This window comes from Choloepus didactylus, chromosome 4 (genome assembly GCF_015220235.1).
Source record: "Choloepus didactylus isolate mChoDid1 chromosome 4, mChoDid1.pri, whole genome shotgun sequence".
Lineage (NCBI taxonomy): Eukaryota > Metazoa > Chordata > Mammalia > Pilosa > Megalonychidae > Choloepus > Choloepus didactylus.
The window spans coordinates 195,382,358-195,388,676 of NC_051310.1; positions in this window are offsets into that span (position 1 = coordinate 195,382,358).

A 6,319-nucleotide genomic window follows, 5' to 3' on the forward strand; every position below is an offset into this window, starting at 1 on the left:
TTTTTTTCCTTTACCCACTAGTTATCTAGGAGTGCATTGTTTAGCCTCCATGTATTTGTGAATTTTACAATCTTCTACCTATTATTTATTTCCAGCTTCATTCAATTATCATAACAGAAAGTGTTTTTTGTAATATCAATATTTGTAAATTTGTTGAGACTTGATTTGTGACCCAACATGTAGTCCAACCTAGAGAATGTTCCATGAACACTTGAGAAAAATGTCTTGCTGTTGTGGGGTGTAGTGTTCTATAAATATCTTTCAATTCTAGTTCATTTATCATAAAATTCAATATCTCCATTTCCTTACTGATCCTCTGTCAAGATGTTATATCCATTGATGAGAGTGGTGTATTGAAGTCTCCAACTAGTATTGTAGAGTAATCTACTTCTCCTTTCAGTGTTCTCAGTGTTTTCCTCATGAATTTTGTGGCACTCTGGCTTGGTGCATAAATATTTATGATTGTTATGTTTTCTTGATGAAAAGTTCCTTTTATTAATATATAGTGTCTTTCTTTGTCTCTTATCATTGTTTTACTTTTGAAGTCTAATTTGTCGTATATTAATAAAAGTAGTCCCACTTTTCTCCAGTTTCTGTTTGCATGAAATATTTTTTCCAACCTTTCATTTTCAGTCCCTTTTTGTCTTTATGTCTAAAGTGAGTTTCTTGTAGACAGCAAATAGATGGGTCCTGTTTTTTATTCCATTCTGACAGTCTGTGCCTTTTTATTGGGGAATTCCATCCATTAAAATTTAGTGTTATTGCTGTAAGGGCAGTACTTTCTTCTGTCATTTGGTCTTTTGGGTTTTATATGTGATGTCTTATGTTTTCCTCTCTCCTTTTACCCTTCCTGATAATCTCCATTGCTGCACTCTTCTCCAAACCTCTCTTTCCTGTCTTTTCCTATCAGCCTGTAGCACTCCCTTTAGTATTTCTTGTAGCACTGGTCTCTTATTCACAAACTCAGTGTCTTTCTGAAGCCATTTTATTCTCTCCCTCATTTTTAAAAGACGGTTTAGCCAGATATAGAATTCTTGGTTGGCAGTTCTTCTCTTTCAGTGTCTTAAATATATCATGCTACTGTCTTCTTGCCTTAATGGTTTCTGTGGAGAAATCTGTGCATAAACTTATTTGTCTTCCCTCATATATGATGGATTGCTTTTCTCTTGCTGCTTTCAGAATTTTCTCTTTGTCTTTAACATTGCACAATCTGATCATTAAGTGTCTTGGACTAGGTCTATTGGGATCTTTTCTGTTGGGGGTATGCTGTACTTCTTGAACCTGTAATTCTCTTTCATAAGAGTTGGGACATTTTCAGTGAATATTTTTCTATTCTTTCTGCCTCTTTCCCCCTCTCTTCTCCCTGTCAGACACCCATAACACATATATTTGTCCACTTCATGTTGTCACTCAGCTCCCTAAGACCCTGCTCATATTTTTCCATTCTTTTCACCATCTGTTCTTTTGTGTGTATGAATTCAAATGTCTTCTCTTCCAATTCACTTATCCTTTCCTTGGCCTGTTCAAATCTACTGTTGTATCCCTCCATTGTCATTTTCATCTTGTCCATTATGCCCTTCATTTCCATAAGTTCTGCCATTTGTTTTTTCAAGTTTATGGCTTCTTCTTTATGGTCATCCAGTGTCTTCCCTATATCCTTCATCTCTTTTGCTATATCTTCCCTCAGTTCATTGACTTGATTTTTGAATTTGTTTAGGGGATCTGTTTGAATATCTCAAATTAGTTCTTCTCTCACTTCATTGAATTGATTTAGCATTAGTTGTCTCAACTCCTATATCTTGGTTGAATTGTTAGTTTTTTCTTTTGGCTGGTCGATATTTTTGTTTACTAGTAAGGCTCATTATCTTAATTGATTTTTTGATCAGTTTATTCTGGAGCTTGTTTTCACTGTTTTATCTAGGATTTTCTTATTGGTTAGCTTTGTTTTCTAACCTTTGGTGTTCATTTCAGCATATTCTATACCTAAGTTAGAGATATAGGTTCTATTTAGGTTCTATTTAGTTGGTCGGAGTTTTTCAACTCTTGTTTTCCTGTTTATTGCCCTGCTTATATGCATCCTTTCTGTGAGAGGAACTCTTCAGATATGGTAAGCCCTGGTCAGGTTTTTACAGTCCAGAGAGGCCTGATTCTCAGAAGGAGTATATGATGCTTCCCTCAGAATGAGACCCTCCTGCAAAGCCTTTAGACTCTGTTCTTTTCCTATCCTGTCCAGAAGTTTGTGCTTCCAGTTTGCAGCTCTCCCACCATTGTAAGGAGGTGTAGAGACTTTAGTTCTTCTGGTGACCCTGACCCTCTCAGGGATGTGGCTGATTGAAGTTGGTTTCTGAATTCCAATCCCTGGCATCTGAATTCCCCAAAGGAGGGCTGCCACTCAAGCTGGACCACACACCCCATTTCTTGAGGGAGTTATGCCCTTTAGTGAATTGTCTCCCCCACTAGACTTACTTCTTTGTCTCTCAGAGCTATCTTAGCTCTGCTCTTGCCTGGGCCCACATTGCAAGTCTTTGGGGATTTCTTTAATGGGCTACTTAGAATAGTTACTCAAAAAAAGAGAAAAAGATAAAAAAAAGGTAAAAATAAAAATAAAGGCCCAGTATAGAGTATTTAAAGAAAAGTGCTTTAGTTTTATTAACTCTTCCTTCTGGGTAGTGACTCTAAGACAACTTTAATTCTTCCCTTGCGGTTCTGATGTGCTATTGAAATGCAAAAAGACAAGAAGTTGGAGAGCAATTGAGGTATGAACAAGAAACCAGAAAAGCCACCTTTTAAGAGAAGGGCCCTGGCCTCCCTGGTTTACAGTTTGCCTGATTTTGGTTGAGCCTAGCCCTTATGCTAATTATGTTCACACCCAACTCTAAAAGACTCTGTTTTTGTTTTTGTTTTTGCTGTTTTTATTAGTCCTATCTCCTCTCCACTGGGCTGACTGCTCCTAGATTATCCAGTGTCTGTTCTCAGCTTATCTATGGTTGGAGTTTTTGTTAAGCAATCTGAGTTTGTTAAGCAGTTCTGCTACTGGGGCTGGTTTGAGCCTCCCTCCTGGTTTCTGGTGCCAATGGCCCCTCCTCCCTCAGAAAATCAGTCACAAAACAATCAGTCACAAAACAATCTGCCATGCCTGGCAGGGAGGGGCATTGGACCCCTGGACACAAGAACTTACAGTTTTCACTGATCACAGCAGCTCCCTCTGCTTGAGACTGTTGTATGATGTGTGTCTGAACTGAAATTTCCCTGAGATGTCCATTCCATACATCTCTTAGCTATCTACTAGCTGCCCCATAGGAATAACTAAAACCTACACCTCACCACTCTGCCATCTGTCCCCTGAATGTCCTTTTGAAGGAACACTTACAGATGATAGAAACTCCTTACAACAGTGGATTTGATGACTTTAGCAGCATAAATTCCAGATGCAAAGCAGCAGCTCTTGCTATTGTGGAAATGCCACAGGGCCCATGCAAGCCTTGCTAACTCAAATAAGGGGGGGCAACTGCCCTCAAGCTGCAGCAAGGCAGCAATAATAATCTGCTGTTGCCTGTGCCACAAACATTAGAAATTGGGGAAAATAAGGTCAATTGGCTCTGGTTCTGGCCCATGCAGCCACACTGAGAATCCTAAGCCCATAGGGTATTATGACAAAGGTTATTTGTATTTCCCACCTGGGACCTTGTGCTGGTTTGTATATAATATGTCCCCCAGAAAAAGCCATATTCTTTAATGCAGTCTTGTTGGGGCAGATGTATTAGTGTAGATTAGGTTGGAACCTATTGGTTCAGTATTTCCATGGAGGTATGGCCATGCCCATTCAGCATGGACCTTGATTAGCTCACTAGAGCCTTATATAAGTTCAGACATAAGGAGCTCACTACTAGCTGTAGCTGAGACAGGTATAATGAAGATGGCTGATGCAGATTTTTGGAGAATGCCATTTTGAAATGCAACCTGGGAGCAAATGGATGCCAGCCATATGACTACCTAGCTAACAGAGGTTTTTCTGATGCCAATGGCCATTCTCCAGTTAGGTACCTGTTTTAGTTTGCTAATGCTGTGGAATGCAAAACACCAGAGATGGATTGGCTTTTATAAAAAGGGGGTTTATTTGGCTACATAGTTACAGTCTTAAGGCCATAAAGTGTCCAAGGTAACATGTCAGTAATTGGGTACCTTCACTGGAGGATAGCCAGTGGCATCTGGAAAACTTCTATTAGCTGGGAAGGCACGTGGCTGGCATCTGCTCCAAAGTTCTGGTTTCAAAATGGCTTTCTCCCAGGACATTCCTCTCTAGCAAGCTTGCTCCTCTTCAAAACATCACTCACAGCTACACTGAGTTCTTTCTCTTTGAGTCAGCTCATTTATATGGTTCCATTGATCAAGTTCCACCCTGAATGGATGGGGCCATGCCTCCATGGGAATATCTCATCAGAGTCATCACCCACAGCTGGGTGGGGCACATTCCAAGCAAATCTAATCAGCACAAAAATGCCTGCCCCACAAGACTACATCAAAGATAATGGCATTTATGGGACACAGTACATTCAAACTGGCACAGTATCCTTTGTTGATACTTTATGGCCTTAAGTCTATAACTGTGTAACCAAGTAAACCCCCTTTATAAAATGAATCCATTTTTGGTGTTTTGCTTTCTGGCAAACTAGAACAGACCCTAATCCCCCAGGGAACTGTATGTGTAACTTTGCAACCCCAAACCAACTGTAGATCTGACCCCAAAGGGCTCCCTTCAGGGGGAAGAAATATGGCAGTTATAAACCCCTCACCTGGAACTCTTCTATTCACTAATGAAAACAGCTTATATATTCCTATATGTGCTATTAATTCTTGTTAAAAATGTATATTACTGTTTCAATAATGCATTAACTAAAGTGTTTTAATTATTTAGCAACATTCTAACAAGTTTTAATTTTAGAGGTATGTGTATGCTGTAGAATTTTTGCTTTAAAACAGTTTCCAAAATTATTTGGGTAACAAGTACAAGAGATATAAAGGATGTTTTGTACTAAAAGCAAAAGAGAAAATGTACAACAAAAACCTGTATGGACATAGAAAGTTGCAGAAAGTTTGTGAAAGGGAAATTTATTTCTATGGACAAAGTTAAGAAATGTTAAAAAAAACTAGATATAGATTAAACAGACTGGTAGTTTTATCATTTAGCTATTTTAGCCCCAGGTCTCCCTGTGCTTTAATTAATATTCAGTGTTGGGTGTATGCACCTGAGAACCCACAAAATGTAACACCAGCTCTTAATCACATGTCAGAACATATACAAAATATTGAACAGTTATCTAATGATCCTTTGTCTAAATAGTTTAATTATTTAAATTACACCTGACACCACTAAATAGGATTACTGTCCATATGTACTAGTTTACTTGTACTCTGCTGTTCACTGTATTGTTGTTGTGAATTATGGATGCAATGTCTGTCCTGTGGTCAATGCATATTTCTGCATGGGGGTGGACTGTTGGAGCTCTGGGACCAGGGCCTTCCCCACATGCCTTGAAGACTCTACACACAGACTGAGGAAAGTTAAAGTTTGACCTATTCTCCTTGTAGAGTCAGTTCTCGGGTGCTAACTGTAATCTATAACTACCTAATCTCTGAAACTGCTGTTATCTACAAGGTAATCTATAATCCTCCCCTTCTCCATGTTGATTACAATCAATCCCTTCCCATGTTTTAAGACCCTCCACTCCCAATTTATGTCCTCATACTCACTGGAATGTCAAGCTCTTAAAACCAGCTTATTCAGCCCCACCCCCAAAATGCAGAGTATCTTCCTATTGAGCTCTGAACATGCCATCATTCAGAGCAGCTCCTGAATCCATTCAGAGAATCTCCTGAATTCAGGGCAACATGACTCTACTTCCCACCCTGTCAGTAAGCCCCATAATAAAAGCTCATGTCTCAGGGGAAAAAAGTGCAATGTAAACCATCATACTATATAGTAGTATATTGTATTTGCTTTTCAAATTTTTTTCAATGTGATTGAAAACAGAATAAATAGTATATAAATATTTCTAAGGGCTCTAAAAGAAATCTCCAGCAATGTTTGTTTCCCAAAAAAAGGTCTGAGTCCAAAACCAAAGAAAATAATGTATGTTCATGGTTCATTTTTCAGTGATCAATATTCCATGAGTCATAAGTTATATTTGAAATAAAGTGATTCTAACAAATAAATGAAAATAAATTAAATGCATTCTCATATAGCCATTGGATGTATCTGTATATTTCTGAAAGGAGAGAAAAACTGCAGAATTCAATTAAATCAAGGCAAAGCTCAAAT